Source organism: Staurois parvus, unplaced genomic scaffold (assembly GCF_062004578.1).
Source record: "Staurois parvus isolate SC_StPar_1 unplaced genomic scaffold, SC_StPar_1.0 ptg001042l, whole genome shotgun sequence".
NCBI lineage: Eukaryota > Metazoa > Chordata > Amphibia > Anura > Ranidae > Staurois > Staurois parvus.
In genome coordinates, this window is record NW_028318838.1 from 164167 (window position 1) to 187269 (window position 23103).

Consider the following 23103-nt stretch of genomic DNA (forward strand, 5'->3'; position numbering starts at 1 on the left):
CCTGTATATTATCATGATTGCTTGTATCTTGTCATGATTGCCCATTTGTTGCCCCCCATATAGTTATGATTCCCTGTTTGTTGTATATTGTCATGTTTGTGCCAGGGGCGGACTGACCATTTGGAAACTCGGGCACTGCCGGGGTCAGTAGGGGGCCCCATGAGATGCCCCTAGTACCTTTTTTTTCATAGGCTTTTTTGAGTTTGGGCAAGGACACAGGGGCCCCATGATCCCCTATTGCCCGGGGGCCCCATGAGTTGTCAGTCCACCCCTGGTTTGTGCATTTGTTACCTGTGTATTGTCATGACTGGCTGTACTTGCGTGTATTGTAATGATTGCTTATTTGTTGTCTGTATATTTTCATAGTAGACTGACTGCTGCCTTCCTGGACACAGTTGTGTATTTGGTGCCCATGTATTGTCAGAATTTTAATCAGTTGCCGAACTAACAGTATAACGTTTATTGCTGACCAGCAGCTCTGTTGTTCCCCTGAAACATACCCGTACAGCGCACCCCCCTGCTTCTTGTGTTGTGGTTGGACACAGCATGAGTTTGTCAGCAGGTTCCCCACCAATGGTTTTGGCTGTAAATCTGCTGATGGCTGTGGCCAACCACAACACAGAGATCAGTGTGTTAGTAGACATACCATCCAGGTCTGACTGGTTCTGCTTCCTGATCCCATTTCCATTTAGAGCTGAGATCGGGAAGAAAAATCAATCAGTCTGAATAAAATCAGCACCCATAAACTTGGAGAGATACAGTTAACCCCTTAATTTCCCTCCTTTTCACCCCTGTCACCCAGCCAGTGTCATTAGTACAGTGTCAGTGTACAGTATGATCACTGATCATTGTACTAGTGTCACTGTTGATGTCATGTGGTGTCAGTTAGCACCCCTCCCAGCCAGTGTTAGTTAGAGCCAGTCCCTGATTGCCCGCCACACTCACAGTTGCTGATCAACACCATTACTAGTCTATATCCTGGTCAACCTCAAAACTATACTAGTGTACCCATAGTATAGTGTCCTCAAAAATACAGTGTTGGCAGTGATCAGCCCCTTTCACTGCCAGCACTTGCGTTTAGCTCCCCCTTCCCCAACAAGTGAAGTGTCAGTATAATGTTCCTGATCACTCTCACCCAGGGGCGGACTGACCATTTGGAAACTCGGGCACTGCCCAAGGGCCCGGGGTCAGTAGGGGGCCCCATGAGATACCCCTGGTACACTTTTTTTTTTTTTCTCATAGGCTTTTTTGAGTTTGGACAAGGACACAGGAGCCCCATGATCCCCTATTGCCCGCGGGCCCCATGAGTTGTCAGTCTGCCCCTGCTCTCACCTCTTGATACATTGTCAGTGAAACTGCAGTGTTAGTAAGATCAGGCCAGGTACCTGCTGGAACTTGCAGTTAATTTTATTTCTAATGCGCAAAAAGTCCCTGACTGCTAGCCAGGAGTTCTGTTTCCCATATTCACTCTAAGTGCCTGTAAAGTTAGTGTCCCAAATGTTTACAAAAAGAGACACTAGTGTGAAGGCGTACAGGATTCTGAGCATGTGAGATAAAAGTGAAGAATCCGCCTCAAAATATGAACCTGTGAAAAGAAGCGGCATCGTGCCAGGTAACTCATACGACGGAGAAGACATTTCTGCTAAATAGTCTGGTCATTTAGGGGGTAAAACCTTCCGGAGGTCAAGTGGTTAAAAGAAAGTTTAGTAATGTAAAATAACAAACATTTATACTCACCTAGGTGGGTCCGATGCTGCATCTGTCCCCACCTCTAAGGCAGAAAAATAAACGATCAAAGACCTCTGATTGCTCAGTTCCCAGTCTTCGCTGAACAGATAGCTGGTGACTGTCAGTCACCAGCTCTCTGTTCTGCCCCTCCAGCACTCACTGGAGTGCTGGGCTGTGGAGGGGACAGGATTAGCTGGCTCAGGCTGTGAGTGGTGTCCTGAGAGGCTAAGCCAGTAACTGGTCCAGGCATCTGGGTGGATCCCAACATTAAAGTCAGGATCTCTTCAAAGCTCATACTGTCCTGGCATTTTAGGGCCTCTGAAAATGTGATAGGCAGTCAGGAAATCCAATGAGTAATTAACGCCCTTCGAAAGGCTGAAGGTGATCAGTGGATTTTGGGCCCCTGTATGTGGTTAGGATGTAGAAAAGTCTCTCACACGTGGTATCCCCGTAATAGCAGAATGTGTTTTGGGGTGCAATTCCATATATACCCATGGTATGATGCGAGAAAAGTGATAACTTTGTGTAAAAAAAAAACTTTTTTTGTCATTTTCCAAAAACATGGCAAAAAATAAAATCTTCCATGGACTCAACATGCCTCTCACAAATACCTTGTTGTATCTTTAAGCAGGTTGGAATTCTGAGTGGTGAGACAGATTCTGCCCCTACCAAGAAGGGGAGGGTTAACTAGTTTACATCATTTTTCTCTAGCTCTGCCTCTCTCTCTCTCTCTTGGCTGCAAATAAAAGGGGAGAAGGACTCTGCACTCATACTCAGTCTACATGGGAGAGAGCACAGACAAGTTCCAGCATGTAGTCTCCAGCCACTACACAGAGCTATTGTAGTTGCTGCTGCCAGGGGAGTCCAGAGAGCCACAAGAGAGAGAAACCTAGGAGTTCCAGCATAACTGTGGGTTGTGAGACCCGTAAGGGATGGAGATGGATGAAGAGATCTGTAGGAGTAGGGGCTGGTCACTACTCATGGCCTGCAACAGAGACTTTTAACTTGGGGTTTGCCCTGAAGACACCAGTGCTGGAGAAATGCCTTTGAAGGACTGTAATTGCTGGACTGCATCTTAGCAGGAACCTGTAGTTATAGTTGGGGAATTAGGAATGGATCATGCCTTGTCTACTTGCTGGAATGTGAACTGTTTGTTTACACTTTTCATGAGTAAACTATCGAAACCTGCCTGGTCTGATGTTACTAAAGAGATGTATCGTAAGTAATCGGCAAAGTTACAGTTAACCAGCGGATCTTAACACATTGGGCCATGAAGACATCAGTATGAAATAGAGTAATGTGAAGACACGAGTAGTTGCTAAGAGTAACGGCATCGAATCGGCAGCGTGTACTTGTTATAGGTGGCCTGGCGTCTAGAAGCGAGGGAGATGTTGTTGGCACCAGGGGCGGACTGACAACTCATGGGGCCCCCGGGCAATAGGGGATCATGGGGCCCCTGTGTCCTTGCCCAAACTTAAAAAAGCCTATGAAAAAGGTACCAGGGGCATCTCATGGGGCCCCTACTGACCCCGGGCCCTCGGGCAGTGCCCGAGTTTCCAAATGGTCAGTCCGCCCCTGGTTGGCACACCTTACGCCAGTGGTCTGTCCCCCATGTCTGCAAGAGAGGATTGCACCGCAAAGGATTCCCATCCTGTACAGAGGTACGGAAGGTTCGGGAGGTTAATTTAAGTGCAGAGTGCACAGCAGGGCTAGGGATTGTAGTAGAAGATGCTGGACAGGTGGTTGTGGACATTGGCTCAATGTGTCCCTCCAAAATGCAAATTAATTTAGAAGTGTAACTAAAAAAAACTTTGTATATAAGCTTGAATAAATTAATATCAATATATCAAATAAATTGACAGATTGATAGATTAATCCCTTAATAGCATACATCACGGCGCCAAACTGACGTGATATAATAAGAATCAAATTCCTATTCTTCAAATATGTGATTAGAGCTGCTATTTTAAACAAATAAAACAGTATATAAATAAATGGAAATACCATAAACAGCGCTCTCAAAACTATATATGCCCTTAAATTATATATAAATAAAATAAATCAATAAATCAATATATGAATAAATAAAAAGTGCCACCAAAAAAAATTAATATGTGCCAAAAATGTGAAACATCAAAAATTATAAGTCCATAATAAAGTGTAGTCCATATATAATTTTCTTTAGACAATAAATATTTGCCTCAACTGTGAATTCCTTTGTGCTCAACACCCCATCAAAGTGCTAACTCACCAGATGCTGGTGTTTAATCAGCATTTCAGTCAAATATCAGTAGATGTGGAAGATTCATCAAAACACCGATCAGTCCAGAAAATATTCATTCATCAGATGATTGATCCATTTGGACTCCATTAAGGTAAGTATAATCCAATTCCATATGTAGGTAAATAAAGAACTATAAAACATGATCACATATTCATTTTCTGAATCAGTGTTTTGATGACTCCAGTGGCAACCTGTGAAGCTCTGGTGAACTCCTGGTTTACCCTGAGGAAGTCACGTGATTAGCGTGACGCAACGCGTCGGTACGCGAGGAGGATTCTGGGAGCGCGGTGACGTCATTTCCGGCGTGGCGGCCATATTTGAAACCCCTATATCTAATACCCATTCAAGGCAGGCATAGCAGGAGGTATAGGAGCCATATGAAAATATGAAAGATGAATAATCATGTGAGTGGATATCTCTGTATACAGTGTATATAATAAATTGCGGTTTTACACTATGAGAGTCTTCTGTTTATACATGAACCGGAGAGGAAGCTGGTGATAGAGTATACATCGCTGGGGAGGATCCTGTGATACACCTGAGTGGTGTCTGTTTCCAAAAGCGAGCTGACCCTGTAGGGTCTATGTAAGGAGGTGAGGGGCCATTGCAGCTATTTTTGGATACACACAGTGTGGACACTTGATATCACCTGCATGAAGATTGTGTATTGGACACACTATATATATATTGACATGTTCACAATGAGTGGAGATTTGCATTAGAGTGTATTGTGATATATTGTTTGCTTTGGTCACTTGGTCACTTTGATTACTCCCATAGGGCAGTGGTGGGCAACCTTTTTTTTCAACTGAGCCAAATCTCGCCAAAACCATGATTGAAATTTATTTTGAGAGCCACATTTTTAAAACTGAAAATACATAGGATGGTACACTGTTTTTAGTTTCAATAAGTTTTTATAGTAATTCATCCCCCATAGTAATTCATCCCCCATATAGTAATTCATCCCCCATATAGTAATTCATCCCCCATAGTAATTCATCGCCCATATAGTAATTCATCCCCCATAGTAATTCATCCCCCATAGTAATTCATCCCCCATATAGTAATTCATCCCCCATATAGTAATTCATCCCCCATATAGTAATTCATCCCCTATAGTAATTCATCCCCCATATAGTAATTCATCCCCCATAGTAATTCATCCCCCATATAGTAATTCATCCCCCATATAGTAATTCATCCCCCATAGTAATACATCCCCCATAGTAATTCATCCCCCATAGTAATTCATCCCCCCTATAGTAATTCATCCCCCATATAGTAATTCATCCCCCATAGTAATTCATCCCCCATAGTAATTCATTCCCCATAGTAATTCATCCCCCATATAGTAATTCATCCCCCATATAGTAATTCATCCCCCATAGTAATTCATCCCTCATATAGTAGTAGTAAGTAAGTAGCAAGTAGTAAGCCAAGTCCCCCCTGTGTCAATTCACTTACCTTTGCTCCGCGCGTTTCTCTCGCCTTGTTCCCGCGCCGTTCCGGTCTTCAGGGCGGACTGTGAGAGGAGCCTAGCTCCTCTCACGTTCGTCACGCTGCCCCGCCTACACACATCCTGACAGCCAATCACTGCTATCAGGATGTGAGTGGCAGCGAGACTGGCCAATCATTGCATTTGAGCGCGCTGCCCTGGCTGTTTTTTTTTTGGATCACGCTGCAGAGTCCCTGCCGCCCGAGAGGAGGGTGGGGAGCGGGCGCCCGGCACACAAGAGCAGCATTAAAGCGTGTAAAGAGCCGCATGTGGCTCGCGAGCCGCGGCTTGCCGACCACTGCCATAGGGAATACATGTATTGCACTTTATTGAATATATTTGATCACTTGGTCACTTTGATTACTCCCGGAGGGAATACACGTGTTACACTTTATTCAATTAATACTGTATTTGCACGGTTGCACTTTTATATGATATATATTTATTTTGTATTTATTTATATATATATATTTACTTTAGATTTATGGTTTAGCGCTGCACTATTTATTTATTCAATAACTGCAAAGATTTCTCTGATTAAGTGAAGTGGAGAGGTGGGGCAATGATGTCATGGTCTTCCAATCAGAGAACTCTTTTCATTCATCTCTTAGATTGTAAGCTCCCAGGATCAGGCCCTCCTTTCCCTCTTGTATTGTTGCTGTATTGTCTCCCGTTATATTGTAAAGCGCTGAGCAAACTGTCAGAGCAGATGCCGCAGGCTGTCACCCTTCTCCATCAACCCAGATTGAGTGCCCTATAGTATGGAACTTTCTCCCAATCTACCCAGCCACCACCCAGGAGGACATAAGAGCTGTGACTTGATGTGTCTATTTGATGAGCCATCCTGCATACGATTATGATTTTTAACAAATTCCCTAGTAAAAGGTTTCATTGCACTTGGTCTTTGTTTATGATGTTTCCACCTTGTCTGGTTCCCAGCTGGTACTGACCCCAACTATAGGGAAACCGTAACCCTTTGTGACTGAACTGTGTGTTTTTACAAAAAAAAACCAGTGGACTGGACTCTAGCAGGTTCTATATTTCTCAACAAGCGCAGTCTCTATTTGGTATATAATGTTTTCTCAATATTTAACCTCTTGCCGTCCGCCTGCTGTTTATAAACGGCAGGACGGTGGCACTCCAGGGGCGGGTTGCCGTTCATAAATGGCACCCACCATTTCTAGCTGTGTGCACTCCCTGGGAGCACGCAGCACCGCAATCCGGTGCCTGCTGTGTCCTCCGGACACAGTGAAACACCGATCGTCGGACGGGACCTCTGTACGAGGTCCCGATCATGTGATCACTGATAGGCCAATCAGTGATCACATGCAGAGTAGTAAGCAAGATGTCACTTGTGACATCATTGCTTACTACGTGTGAAATCTGTGAATGATCACAGAGGTCACATGGTACAAGGCTACTCACAACAGCCTTGTACCATGTGACAAGCTGTGACCAATCACAGCTCACTCAGTTTTTTTCAATGACTGCAAGAATGCAGACAGAGAGAAAGAGAAATGATTGCTTTTACATCCTATATGGGTGTAAAAGCAATCACTGTAAAAAAAAAAAAATCTTCATCACCCCCCACAAGTAGTACAGTGTCACCATGGTGACCCTCACTGCTAGGGTGACAGTATGTAGAAAAAAAACAAAAAAAACCAAATAATAATATAAAAAAAATAAAATAAAAATGTAAAAAAAATGTTTAAAAATTATTATTTTTGGTTATAAACTAATTTGGCTTATTTTCTTTTTTACCAAAAAGATAACTGAATACATTTCGGCCAAGATTTATGATGAAAGAATATTTATTTGCAAAACTTTATAAGAAAAACACTTTTTTTTCAAAATGTTTGGACTTTTTCATTTACATAGCAAAAAAAATTAAAATCCCAGTGGTGAATAAATACCACCAAAATAAAGCTTTATCTGTCTCCAAAAAACATTACAAAATTCATATGGGTACAGTGTTGCATGACCGTGCAATTGTCATTCAAAGTGTGATAGCTCTGAAAGCTGAAAATTGCCCTGGTCAGGAAGGGGGTGAAAGTGTCCGGACTGGAAGGGGGGGAGAAAGTGTCCGGACTGGAAGGGGGTGAAAGTGTCCGGACTGGAAGGGAGGGGGGGGAAAGTGTCCAGACAGGAAGTGGTTAAAAAGCCATCTGGACTGAAGGATTAGGGAGGTGTCTTTTAGGACTTGCACTTCTATCTCCTTTATGGAGGCTGAAGAATGCAGCAGACGAGTAGTGCACACTGCACAGACATGTGAGCAAGACATGCATTCTATTATGAAATCTGCTCCTTTGTCTCATGGGTGGGGTCATACTACTCCCTCCTACCTCCATCAGCCTATGAAAATACATCTATGGCCTGATGGACAGTGGACTGTGATGTCATATTGGGATGTGGCTTTGGCTGAGACCTCACCTTCACCCAGCCTAGGTAACATATTAGCCCTTTTTCTTCTATTTTTAGAGGATATTTTGTACTGTTTACACTTGTGAGCCTCTTTGTCTCCTTACTTCCACTATATTACTTCCTCTATGGGTATCTTTATTCTATAATTACTCTATAATTCTATAATTATTGTTAGTATTTCTGTGGCTGCTTCTTTACATACCCAACATAGACTTTCAGCTTTTACTTCCTCCTTCTATTCTTGGGTTTAAAGTCTGATACTGAAGTATTATACTTTACCTATTATATCATTTTATATATGTTTCAATTTATTTTTATTTTGGCAGCAAAGAGGTTTCAGTGAGTGTGTAAGAATTTAAGGACATTCCCAGTTCTTGTGAAAAGGTAAGCTGATCCCAAAGGGAATATCTCCCTGGTTTTTTTTTTAGTTGTATTTAGTTTTTACCTGGTATAGCCTTCCATTTATGCTATTATATGTACACTGAGGTTGTTTTGTGTTTCTCTTGATTTGCTCTATTACATATTATTAACCACTTGCCTACCGGGCACTTATACCCCCTTCCTTACCAGGCCAATTTTTAGCTTCCAGCGCTGTCGCACTTTCAATGACAATTGCGTGGTCATGCAACATTGTACCCATATGAAATTTTTATCATTTTTTCTCACAAATAGAGATTTCTTTTGGTGGTATTTACTTGCCGCTGGGTGTTTTACTTTTTGACCTATAAACAAAAAAATAGAAAGAAATTTGAAAAAAAAGGTGTCTTTGTTTCTATTATAAAATTTTGCAAACAAGTAATTTCTCTCCTTCACTGATGTGCATTGATGAGGCTGCAATGACTGGCTGCACTGATGGACACTGGTGGGTGGCACTGATGGGCACCGATCATCAGTGTCCTGATGATCGGTGCCGATCCCTGCTCTGACAACTGCCGTTTAACTGTACTGCAGTACTTTCCCCAAGTTCTGACAGTGTGAGGAAACTGCAGCCGAGAACCGGCAATTGCATTTCCCGGTGATAAGCATGTCATTGGACATGGCTGATCACGTAGTAAAAAGCCGCTGTAATTGGCCTTTTAACACATCATGTGATCAGCTGTGCCCGTAGAACACAACGATCACAGAGATCTCCGGGGGCATGCAGGAGAGTGCGTTCTGGGAGGACGTCCTCCCAGAACTGGCCAGCCACAGTGTAGCCATCATTTGGCTAGCTGCGGTCGGCAACTGGTTAAGCAGACATTAAAAATCAGTTGTCACTTTAAGAGCATGTATGCTTGCTGCCCATGTAACGCTTATGTGGGGTGGCAAGGAGGGTGGGCTTTAATGCCCACATGCCGCACATAGGTATACGTGGGTGGCAGAGCTTTCTGTGCTGAGAGCATGTTAATTGGCCGAGATGTCAAAAACAGCACTATGTCTCTACCAATGATTGGGAATTTGGCGGGACCGGCTCCCAATCATGTAACCACTGTGACAGCCAATTACAATGCAAGTGTACAATCCAAACGCACACATTCCTGCATTAAAAATGGTGGTGTGTATAAGTGGGCGCTGCAGCGACCGTCGGCTGAAACCAAACAGAATCAGCAAGGGAGTATGTCACCAGCACACTGAGGATCACCAATATGGGGCCAAACGTTTTAATGAACGATCACATAGTTACAGCAAGGCAACGTTTTGGAGTCTCGCAGGACCCCATGCCTGATGTCACATGCCTGATGAAGGGGTCCTGTGAGAACGTTGCCTTGCTGTAACTATGTGATCCTTCATTAAAACTTTTGGACCCATATTGGTGATCCTCGGTGTGCTGGTGACATACTCCCTAGCCAATCACAATGGTCACATGATTGGATTGTCCTTCCCGCCTCTGGGTGCAAAGGGATGCCAGGGCTGGGCAGGAAGAGGTTATTAAAAAGTAGAGCAAAATTGTATAAAAAAGTAAAACTATAAATTTAGGCACAAAAAAAAAGTAAATTAACCTCCCTGGCGGTATTCCCGAGTGTAGCTCGGGGTAACATTTCAGTACCAAAAGCGGTAACCCCGAGCTACACTCGGGAATACCATGCGGCACTGCTCCGGCATGTGTTCTTCACTTACCTTACCCTGCGCTCCCACGATGTGTCCCCTGCAGCGTCACCGGCCATCTCCTCCGGCCGATGCCAGCATCCGGCTTCTGTGTCCTGTCCCTGTGACGTCGGGTCGTACGGGCGCCACCGCCGCCGCCGGCGGCGGGAAATTTAAAAATTTTAAAAAATGTCATTTTTTTTTTTTTTCATTTTACACAGTAAAACATTGCTGTTTCAACCTATTTCACATACATATTGTCCCTAGTGCTTTGTCCGGCGCCCTGCCTGCATTTTGTCTGTTCTTTCTGCCTGGAAACTGAGAAATGTCCATGGCGTCCAAAAAGTGTCCCTTTAGGTCAAAAGCGGTTTAGACCGGCTAGAGAACAGCGATAGTAAATCAGAACCACTTACAGAATTGAGTGATAATGATTCGTGGGGGAAATTCGTCATCAGAAACTGAAAACGATTTTGCGACTGAGCTCAGCAATGTGCGAACTTGGCGCTATATTTCACATTTCAGTGTTTTTGGTTTGATTATATTATTGAATTAAATTTTTTATTATTTTTATATTATTTTTATGATTATTTATTAAATTATAATTTATGATTTTGTGTTTCAAATTTTATCCTCCCCGGGATGTTTACTAGACTCTTGTTCGGACAGATTTCAGTGAGTTTTTCCTAAAAATTACAGCCTACAATAAAAAAAATACATATTTCCATGCAAAAAAATGGTACCGCTTTCAGCACCAAAAATCTGAAATAATCATACCGCCAGGGAGGTTAAAAAAAAAATTACATATCTATCTATCTATCTATCTATCTATCTATCTATCTATCTATATGAAAAACTTCCAAGTTGCAATGTTCACAGACTTTTTACTTGTACCTTTCATGATGAGAATTGTCAGTACGATCCCCCACATATTGTGTGTATTAGTTTCCATGGCATAGACACTGATATATGCCAATATATGGCCATTCAGAGGCATTCATGAGATAATGGTGCCTGATGGCCAACTTCTTCTGCCTAAGGGCTGTAGCGAGCATTCTCTGTTGGTAAATGGATGTTCACTTTCTCATAAAAATGTGCATAGACCATAATATCTTACTGCATGCATTCCAAATAATGATGTAGAAATACTGATTACAGTATAAGCGGCAGTAAAAAAAATGACCACTTCCAAAAAATAAAACGTATATTTTATTATAAACAGTTGCTATAAAGTTCCCTATAAGTGCAAATGAAAGTGTTCCAAAAGACGAACAATATATCTTCTGTATAACTTATTTATTTATTTTGCTAAGAAATCTGTATAAGTGCAAGTACTAGTGTCCAAATATCCAATAACAGATATTCTTCATTATTTTTAATAATATATATATATATATATGTGTGTGTGTATATTTTATTTTTTTGCTACAAATCACCCTTGTAAGTGCAAGCACTAGTGTCCCGAAAAGCCCAATAATACACATTCTTTATTTTACTTTTAATGATTTTATTAGTAAAAAAAAAAAATTTCAAAGTTGAAATGTTAGTATGCAAATAAAAAAAAGACGTCCAATAAAAAATATTCTACATAATTCCCTATAACTTTTTTTGGGCTGAAAAAAAAATCCTTGTAAGTGTCAGTGTCCAAAAAAGTCCAACAACAAATATTTAAGTTTAATTAAACTGTTTAGTGTGTTGTGCAAAACTTCCGTATGCAAGCAAATTATTCTGTGCCCATATCTGCCACCATTTGTGCCCTCAATAAACTCACCAGAGGTGTTGACACCTTACATAACATTGCTTTATCTATATCATCCAAAATATATACCCAAGTGGAGGGAGATATTTCCATTCAATTCAGTATCCCACTCTTCCTCTTATTCTCAAATGTTTTTTAATAACAGTTAACCAGAAGAAGATACATAAAAACCTGTATTTTTTTAGCTATTTTTATTGACAATAAAAATGTCCAATACAAAATATTCGACATTATTCCCTATAACTGTTTTCAGCTAAAAAAAATAAATCCTTGTAAGTGCCAGTGTCAGTGTCCCAAAAAGTCCAACAACAAATATTGAACTGTTTAGTGTGCTGTGCAAAACTTCTGTATGCAAGCTAATTAATCTGTGCTCATATCTGCCACCATTTTCACCCTCAATAAACTCACCAAACTCAGTTAACCCTTTGAGGACCAAGGGACGTATTTGTCCCATGTTTTTAATTACGTGTATCATCTGATTAAGAACTAAAAACTCTTTTTTTTTTTTTGGTTTGAGTCAAAATATTAGTTCTTATCAACAAACAACAAATGGATCTAGCTTTTTGCCAATTATTTCATGAAATGTCTTAGTTACAGCAACTGAAGTGTACGAACTTTAAAAACAAACAAATTGATTCTTTTGGCCTTCCAAAATCTTACGGTCCTCAAAGGGTTAACCAGAAGAAGAGACATAAAAACCTGTATTGTTTAGCTATTTTTATCAAAAATAAAAAATCAGGTTCAAATTTAAAGGGGCTTGCAAAGCATTGCAGAGCTCATGTTGGATATAACCAGAGACAGGCACTAACATGCATGATGATGCCATATTCACATTCTTAGAATGTTTTTAAAATGGAGATAAGGCTAAATGAAGTTTTTTTTTTAAGAAATGGTCCTAAAATATGTAAATTCATTAACATTACTAAAATTACAAAATCAAATGTTTTCTATAATATTTTTTTTAAAAATCAGTAATAAACTGATTCAAAGTAGATAGAATCATTCAGAAAGCTAAAAAACCCCCAGCAAGATAAGGCTTCCTATTTAAAAAAAAAAAAAAAAAGTGACAGATATTTTCAGCCAAGTCAGTGAGATTTGAAATTCACAGTCACATCAGTGAAAGCCATTTCTCAAAATGTAGTAAATGAATAAAATGCCATAAAATCATCAGATGCAGGCTTCACTTGTTGTCAGCTGAACTCACTATTTATGTCTGCCCAGAGCCAAGCCCCTTACATGTTACAAACATCCTTCAGGAATTGATCGCATAGTGTTCCAAAAGTGTATTAACCCCCCTGGCGGTATTCCCGAGTGTAGCTCGGGGTAAAGTTTCAGTACCACAAGCGGTAACCCCCCCGAGCTACACTCGGGCTTACCATGCGGCGCTACTCCGCGATCCCTCGGTCACTTACCTTGTCCTGCGCTCTAGCGATGTCCCTCCTGCAGTGTCCCCGGCAATGTAATCCAGTGGATGCCGGCATCTGTCATCTGGGTTCCGTCCTCTGTGAGCGTTGGGACGTACGGGGGACGGATCGGCGGGAAATTTGAAAATTACAAAAAGTGACATTCACAAAAATCACAAAAATCACATAGTAAAACATTACTGTACCAAACCATTTCACATACATTTTGTCCCGAGTGCTTTGTCCTGTTCCCTGCATTCATTTTTACTGTTCTTTCTGCCTGGAAACTAAGAAACGTCCATGGCGTCCAAAAAGCGTCCCTTTATGTCAGACGCGGTTTTAGACCGGCTAGAGAACAGCGATAGTAAATCAGAACCACTTGCAGAATTGAGTGATAATGATTCGTGGGGGAAATTCCTCATCAGACACTGAAAACGATTCTGCGAATGAGCTCAGCGATGTGCGAACTTGGCGCTCTATTTCACATTTCAGTGTTTTTGGTTTGATTATATTATTGAATTAAATTTATTATTATTATATTATTATTTTTTATGATTATTTATTAAATTATAATTTATGATTTCATGTTTCAAATTTTATCATACCCGGGATGTTAACTAGACTCTTGTTCGGACAGATTTCAGTGAGTTATTCCTAAGAATTACAGGTCTACAATATAAAACGCCAAATTTCCATGCAAAATAATGGTACCGCTTTCAGCACCAAAAATCTGAAATAATCAGACCGCCAGGGAGGTTAATTGCAATTTATTTACTATTTAAAAAAATGGGGGATGCGCTGTCCCTTAAAAATTCCAAAGTGCAACTGTGCATACAATATAACTATATCAAACCATATGTTTATAGATGAAATTGATAAGGTGAGCCCAATATATGCAAAAACACACACATACATATATATATATATATATAAAGATAAAATGACAAATAAGGTTGTGCAGAAACAACATACTCAACTTTCAAAATAAAAAATACACATACTCAACTTTCAAAATAAAAAAATACCCATACTAAACTTTCAAAATAAAAAAAATACACATACTCAACTTTCAAAATAAAAAATACCCATACTAAACTTCCAAAATAAAAAAAATACACATACTCAACTTTCAAAATAAAAAATACCCATACTAAACTTTCAAAATAAAAAAAATACACATACTCAACTTTCAAAATAAAAAATACCCATACTAAACTTTCAAAATAAAAAATAACCATACTCATTTTTCAAAGTAAAAAACAAACATAGAAGAGTGTATATCCGTACAGATGGACAAATGTGTATATGGACACTAATAAGCTAGATGCTTAAATATGCCAAATACACGCAAACCTAAAAGGTGTATGTGATATAACCCAGTACTCCACTCTCCAAATAGAAAAAAAAAACCAAAAACATTAAAAGAGTGTATCTGCATACAGATGGACAATGTATATATGGACAATTATAAATAAACAAGCATAAATACAAATATAATATTCAATATTGCAAAGATAAAGATGAATAAAGCAACCAAATGTGCAAAATGTGTGTACAGAAGAATAAGTATCCTGGTGGACGGTACAAAATCAAGATGGAAAATCCCAAAGGAAAAGACGACACACTTCACACTTCAAAGTGTAAGACGGAGAGCATTCAGTGCTGCAGGAATAGAGGGGGCCAGGAAATCCCACCACCCACACGTAAGGTGAGCTCCTTACCGGAGACACCGGTCCCACATAGAGATCATGAAGCGCCTTTGCTGTTCCACGGCACAAAATATTCAGACACGCCCCTCCATCTGGATCCGGTGTAAGAGTGCTCTGCACCGAGGAGTTAAAAACAAGAAGAGACCACCGTAGTGCAGGATGGTAAAACCGAGGGCTTTATAAGTAATATGGCAATATACGTATAATAAGAAGACAATCATAAGCACATAACAAATGATGAGCATCACCGGATTCCGCCAGCGTGCATAATAGTGGCACATATTTGGCCCTGCTCTAACGCGTTTCACTGTAAGTGGTATCTTCAGAGGATAGAGACATAACACAGGACGTCCATTGCTCTCTTAACCGCCCGCCATATAAGATAATGACGGGAGGGTGTCAGTTCTCTCGTTCTGGGAGCGTTCAGTGCTCTCACACTGGGAATGACAATCACACTGTACCCATATCACATTTTAATCATTTTTTTTTTGGTGGTATTTAATCACCATGGTTTTCCTTTTTTTATTTTCATCTCAATCAAGCAAAGAGACAGCCCGTCCAGCAAAGAGATATCCCATCTTTGCTATATGGGGATGTCTCTTTGCTGGACGGGCTGTCTCTTTGCTGGACTGGGCTTTCTCTTTGCCCAGTTGGGTCCAGCAAAGAGACATCCCAATCCAGCAAAGAGACAGCCCAGTCCAAGAAGGGACATCCCCATCCAACAAAAAGACATCCCTGTCCAACAAAAAGACATCCCTGTCCAGCAAAGAGACATCCCAATCCAGCAAAGAGACAGTCCAGTCCAAGAAGGGACATCCCCATCCAGCATAGAGACATACCGTCTTTGCTATATGGGGATGTCTCTTTGCTAGATTGGGCCATCTCTTTGAATATATAGGGGGCATTGTGATTAGATCTCTAGGGGCTCTGTAATCTAAAGGGGCACTGTGATATAAAGGGGACTGTGCTGTAAAGGGCCACTATAATAAATACAGTGCCCCTTTATAGTGCAGTCCCCTTTATATCACAGTGCCCTCTTATATTACAGTGCGGAGGACCGACTTCGTGAATATTCCGTCACCCCGTGAATGCCTTTGGATCGCCCCCCGGAAATTGGCTGCTCAGTCTAAAAGGCCTGAGCCTATTTTTTGCCCCAGTCTGGGCCTGGTAGATGCTATAACTTTCAGGTAAACCAATGAAAAATTTTTTTTACTGGACATGTTTTATATCAATATTGTTGGTCTTTTTTTTATAGCGTAAAAAATAAAAAATGCACAGGTGATCAAATACCACCAAAAGAAAGCTCTATTCGTGGGAAAATGGCCGTAAATTGAATTTGGGTGCAGCGTTGCATGACTGCTCAATTATCAAAGTAATGCAACGCCGTATTGCGCCTGGTCAGGAAGGGGGGAAATCCTCTGCAGGGTGAGGGGTTAAAGTGGAGCTCCACCCAAAAGACAAAGTTCCACTTTAAGGCTTCATCCCCTGCTCCCCGTTCAGGATTGGCACCTGTCAGGAGCGGGGGGGGGGGTTTGGTGGACCCCGCATTCATTATATCTGCCTCTCCCTGGACCCCGCATTCATTATATCTGCCTCTCCCTGGACCCCGCATTCACTATATCTGCTCCGGACCCTGCATTCACTATATCTGGTCTTCCTGGACCCCGCATTCACTATATCCGCTCTCCCCGGACCCCGCATTCACTATATCCGCTCTCCCCGGACCCCGCATTCACTATATCCGCTCTCCCCGGACCCCACATTCACTATATCCTCTCTCCCCGGACCCCGCATTCACTATATCCGATCTCCCCGGACCCCGCATTCACTATATCCGTTCTCCCCGAACCCCGTATTCAGTATATCCGCTCTCCCCGGACCCCGCATTCACTATATCCTCTCTCCCCAGGCCCCACATTCACTATATCCGCTCTCCCAGGACCCTGCATTCCCAATATCCGGTCTCCCCGGACCCTGCATTCACTATATCTGCTCTCCCTGGACCCTGCATTCACTATATCCGCTCTCCCTGGACCCCGCATTCACTATATCCGCTCTCCCCGGACCCCGCATTCACTATATCCGCTCTCCACGGACCCCGCATCCACTATATCTGCTCTCCCCGGACCCCGCATTCACTATATCCGCTCTCCCCGGATCCTGCATTCACTATATCCGCTCTCCCCAGACCCCGCATTCACTATATCCGCTCTCCCCAGACCCTGCATTCACTATATCCGCTCTCCCCAGACCCTGCATTCACTATATCCGCTCTCCCCGGACCCCGCATTCACTATATCCGCTCTCCCCGGACCCCGCATTCACTATATCCGCTCTCCCCGGACCCCGCATTCACTATATCCGCTCTCCCCGGACCCTGCATTCACTATATCCGCTCTCCCCGGACCCTGCATTCACTATATCCGCTCTCCCCGGACCCTGCATTCACTATATCCGGTCTCCCACAGTACACAGAACATGGAAATACAATTGTTTTAGTAAATATAAACTGCTAAATTCCTATTCTCACTGATCCACACACCGCTCCAGGATCATCGTTATAGTAAGGCAATCACATTCCACATACAGGGCCCGTGCTTTGCCTTTCATTACACAGTGCGGTGACAATTTGGAGCCTGTATTGGGTTGACTGGTTTATGCTGCTGGGGACGATACTGCAATCTTGTGCCTTAAGAAGTACATTGCTGGATGTTCACCATACGTGGTTCGCAATGCACCTCCGGAATGTGAGTGCATTTCTTATGCTTCATTGTGCAATAAAAGATTTAACCAATTCAATACCGGGCACTTTCCCCCCTTCCTGCCCAGGCAAGTTTTTAGGTTTCAGCGCTCTCACATTTTGAATGACAATTGCGCGATCATACAACATTGTACGCAAACTAAAATTTTATCATTTTCTTCACACAACTAGAGCTTTCTTTTGGTGGTATTTAATCACCGCCGGGGTTTTTATTTTTTGCTAAATTAACAAAAAAAGACTGAAAATTTTGGAAAAAAAAACACGTTTTTCTTTGTTTCTGTTATAAAAGTTTGCAAATAAATAATTGTTCTTCATAAATTTAGGCCGAGATGTATTCTGCTACATGTCTTTGGTGAAAATAACCCAAATTAGGATGTATTATTTAGTTTGTAGGAAAGTTATAGATGTGATGGTTTATGTAAGGATATATTTTACTTATAAAGGGCGTGTCCCTTTCCCTTAGATGAAATATTACAGTGCCTCCAGCCGTTAAAATACGGCAAATATTTAGTGAACCAATAATTTGGACACCTTGATAATTTGATCACCACTTATTATTATACCTTGAATTCTTTTAGCCAATATGATTTCGTACCATACACACAAAATTTGCCTTATAATAGATAAATATAAAAATGTATTTATGTACAAAAATTATATATATATTAACACAAAACGCAAAAGACTGGTGATAGATGAATATTGATACACACAATCAAAAATATATCCTACTAATGTAAGACACAATAATACGGTATCTAACTAATTACATCAATATCACAATTTTTCTAATGATCTGATTATTAATTAAATTTATTAATAATTAATAATTTCGAGTATCTCAAAGGTTATATTCTCACAAGCCGTGGCCATAGGATTGCAAGAAGCTAGCCCTTGATATATTATACTCTGATTATTAATATTCAATAAATTATGAAATATGAAAATTTTTTAATATGACACCACACAATTTTGACAGTAAAACAGGATCTCTCTACATATATATATCTACCCAATATTGTTGTGATACACTAAGGTAATTCTATGATTCCACACAACAGAGAAAATAGGTAATGCAAAGTCAAATAAACAGTCTCACCGCACCCGGCCTTCAGACTAGGAAACTCTCCCGTGGATTTAGCTGGCAATGGAACACCTTCAGAATGATGACCACGGGATAAAATGAGATAGAGTTCAATAGTGTGGGAGAATGTAGGAAGTTAGAAGGACAGAGGTTTAGCAATTTAGTAAAGTTTGGAAGTTTGAAAGGATGGAAGAGGGGTTATAGAGAGGTCTCTTCAGATGTCTTCAGAATCAGGTCTTTCTTCAGTCAGGCTTTCGTTCTTTTGATCAGTTTTCTTTTGATGAGTTTTTTTCTTTTGATGAGTTTTTTCTTCTTAAAGGTGCATGGGCTTTTATATCCACTAATCCATTGTTCTAAGATACCTTCCCACCAGGCTTCTTGATTGGCTAGTTGAGAAATGTGTGTACATAAGCTATTTCTCACCTGCCCGCCAGATGGCAGTCATGTATCATAGAACAATTTGAGTATTTGAGATGACTCATACCTCGGGTGGAATTTTAAGGTAATTTCAGGGATTAAATATACGTCTTTTTCCATATAGAGAAGTGATCATACCTATAATATTCTAAATAGGGACCATGGAATATAGGTGTATATTCAGTTATTCCTTCTTGAAATACCATCCTGTCTGTTTCCTGATAAGACATATAACTAATGCTAGTTTATAATACATCTTACTTTCCATCATCTCAATACTCAAGTTAGTGATATATAGTTCCCATTGCTGAATATTTGGTGGTGTGTGAAACCTATTCTTTATAACATCTCTAGATACTATGCTTTTGTAGTATATCTTTGTAGTTAGATACATTCAATTTTTTTTAGCTTTAAATGTCCTGAATTTAACTTATGTTTCAGAACCACATTTTCTATGGGTAGGGAAAAACTCTCTGTTTGCCTGGCTCTTGTATTGGAGTCACAGTAAACAACTATTAATACTTTCACCCTTGGTGGACAATAGCATATTGTGATAGTTTGAGAGTTCTGTTGGTTTATCACACTCTGCAAGGTTTGAGTAAGCTCTCAGACAATCAGTTTGGTTCCTCTATTGTCCTGTCCAGACCTTGTATATGTTTACCTGCTATGGAAGTCTGAATAATGGTGTTTGACCACCTGTAGAACTTCAAATAGTATATTTGTCTCTAGGAGGAAAAAAAAATCCCTTCACCCATCGTTTACATTTCTCTAGCTAGATGGTCATTCGACTTCCCAACCAAGACAAATTAACCCTTAACATCCGGCTATGCTGACTTGATGTTATATAGGATTATGTCTTGATAAATCATGTTTTTGAGATGTAAATTCAAAAGGTCCACAACAAATCCCCCTTTTTTTGGGGTACAGGCACGTGTAGATGGGCGTCTGTGTCGCAAAACATGAGTGGGACTTTTGGCTAGAGTGATCGTTCGTCTTCTCCGGTAACAAGTCTTAGCACGGTAGGTATCTGTTGGTTAAGTCTTTGTGAGATTTTCATAACTCGTATGGTGAGGAAGGTCAACCATATTATTGCCAGTCCAATAAAACTGAAAACAATGATGTCCGTTGGGATAGAGTGGGATCGACTATCCAACAGGACATGGTCTTCTTCGGAGAAATCAAAGTTTTCAACCAATAGGTTGTCTTTCTTGATCGTCATCTGGATGGTGTGATTGGGCTTGTGTTCTAATAGGAATTTCAGGTCTGGGTTCATGGGTATTTCTTGATGTTGAAAGGCATCAACACTTTCAATCTCCCCTTCCCATACCTCATTTCCAATTGGGTAAAGTGTGGTTTTCCCGATGGTTATTCTCGAATTGGATGGTACTTTAATGATGGACACTGAAGCGGGTAACGCTATCACTCGGCTCATTATTTGTTTTTCGTAGAATATGCTCATATTTTTTAATGCCGTGCTAACAAACCATTCATCTTTCACGAGTATTGCTTGTACTTCTGATGGGTCAGTAGCTTTTCTCATTTGGACCTCACATCTCTCAGAACCGTGTTTATTATACTCTAGTCCGCATAATGCATGGGTAGCATCGTATACAAATGGATTTCCGTTACATTGGTAATTAATGTCTTTGAATCGGGTGCATTCATCCAGTATAGGGATGGCGTACAGATCTGGCACCCATGGCTGGTAGGCGATCAGATCAGGAGTCTTTATCTTGATGTGAATGTCCCCTTTCCATGTTCCCACATTGTGAATTGTCTTTATTTGAAACACGTTTTTAGAGGAGACATAGGGTATGGCCAACAGGAAACATACTTCCAGATCATCTGGATTGATGTAGAGGGGCATTGCACTTCCCATCTCGAAGGCTAGGTTGACTTGGAAGTCTTCCACTCCATCCCCATTGACCCGCTGGAGTAAGTTCTTGACCATCTCAGTGGACACAAAATATAGTGGAATGTATCCATGAGAAAGGTCATTCATGCCGCTTTGTATCTCATTCAGGAAGGCCAAGGTGTGGAAAAATATGGGTTTCTGAATGAACAGTAGCTCTCTCTTGAACAGTTCGTGAGTCTGATGCAAATCTATGGAACGGGCAATCAATTCTGAATGCATATTGACAGTTACTACGGTATCGTTGATGACAGCAAGCAAGTCTATCAACCCTGCTTTCTGCAGTTCCAGTTCGTGGTGGATTGCTTTGATGCTCATCTGTAAATGTTCAATTTCGGTGGCGAGAGTCTTTACTGAGACAGAATTAGCGGCCGACATGGTAGTGGAGACCACGGTTCCTAAGACTGTGAATATGAGTCCGGCAATTAAAGCTCCGATGAATCTCTTTGGTCTTTTCTCCTGAGCTGTGGTTACCGGGACAAAGGGCTTGCGAGCTTGGATTAGGATTTCCTCAACTCGAGCCTGTGCTGTACTGATGTGCATATTGTACCACTCCTTCATTTCTGGGGATTGGATGCTTTGGGGTTTGTAGCGTTTTTCCGTAGAAGTCTTTGGATCGACGCTAACGCAGACCTTCTGGGTAATGATGTGTTTATCAGTTAAGATGAATCCTGGTGCTTCCTGGATGAGTATTCCCGATGACGGTCCGGGTCTTGCGATGAGGCTGGCCTGGCTGGTCGTCCACATCCACATCAGGGTCCATAGGATCTTCCGCACGACGGGTCCTTGGGATGGTCTCATCGGCGGGTTTCTTCTTCTGGACTGGCCCTTGGTGGCCTGGGACATCAGGTTATCGTCTCCGGATCGATCTCTGGCATCTGGTCTTTCCCACAGGACATTATAGCTTCCTGCTAGGGTCTGGTCATTGACACCTCCGATCGCCGGTCTAGTCATCGTCTGGGCCTTCCTTTCTAAATTATTAAAATTAACAGTTTAAGTATCGGATATACATAAAATTATATTACTGGATCCTGTAAGGCAAAAGATGAATTATATGTTCAAAGGAAATTTAATAATGATCTCAATATCTCCAGATCGGAACTGGTGGGTCAGTCTTCCAACAACTGCAATTGAGACTTCGGATGGCAAGCACGTAACTGGTTGATGTGCACCCATCTATCACTGATTTCACCATACCGGGTAACCTGCAATTTATATGCGACCGGAGAGATTTTATCAATGATAGAGAACGGACCTTTCCAAGATGGAAGGAATTTCCGTTCCTTGATCTGGTCTCTTGCAAAGTTGTATAGATAGACTTTGTCACCAATCTCATATTCCTTCTTGGAGGTTTTGAGATCATAGTATGTCTTAGCACTAGTTGCAGCTCTTTCCAAATTTCGCTGGGCAAAGGCAAAAGCATATTGCAGATGTTTACGTAAATCCTCTATGTACTGGTGTGTGGTGGTAGCATTGATCAAATTTTGATCTGTAGTGCGATACAATAAGTGCTGGGGCAGTACCATCCGTCTACCTGTCATCAGTTCAAAAGATGACATTTTTGTAACTGTATTCGGAGTAGCCCTCAACGCCATCAGGACCAGCGGGAGTTTGACATCCCAATCTTTGCCTGTTTCCTTAACAAATTTCTTAAGGACGTTAACGATGGTCTGATTGTATCGTTCTACACCACCACTAGAGGCTGGCCGATAGGCGATATGCAATTTCCTTTTAACCCCCAAAATTTTCCACAATTTGGCCATCACTTCGCTAGTGAAGTGCGATCCTCTATCAGACTCTATCCTCTGTGGTAGACCAAAATGTGAAAATACATGATTTATTAGCAATGCAGCACATGTCTCGGAGCTATTATTCGGTGCTGGTATACACTCGACATACTTGGTCGAGTAACTGTTAACATATACCGATTTCCTCGTGAAGATTTTGTTACGGGCCCAATAAAATCCATTTGAAGGTCTGACCAAGGCATACATATCCCCCTTTTCTGGAGAGGTGCTCTATGAGTTGGCTTGGTAGGTTGAAATTGGGGACATATTAGGCAACCTTGG

At 41.3% G+C, this 23103-nt stretch overlaps 1 protein-coding gene across 1 annotated transcript in view; it reads left to right on the forward strand.

Moving 5' to 3' along the window:
• Positions 1 to 8248: 8248 nt before the first annotated feature.
• LOC149440966 (NACHT, LRR and PYD domains-containing protein 1b allele 3-like) overlaps positions 8249 to 23103 on the forward strand; it is a 59329-nt gene continuing 44474 nt past the window's right edge. Inside the window, exon 1 of the mRNA XM_089657927.1 lies at positions 8249 to 8312. The gene's annotated coding sequence lies outside the window, so the exon portion shown is untranslated. The remainder of the gene's footprint in view (positions 8313 to 23103) is intronic.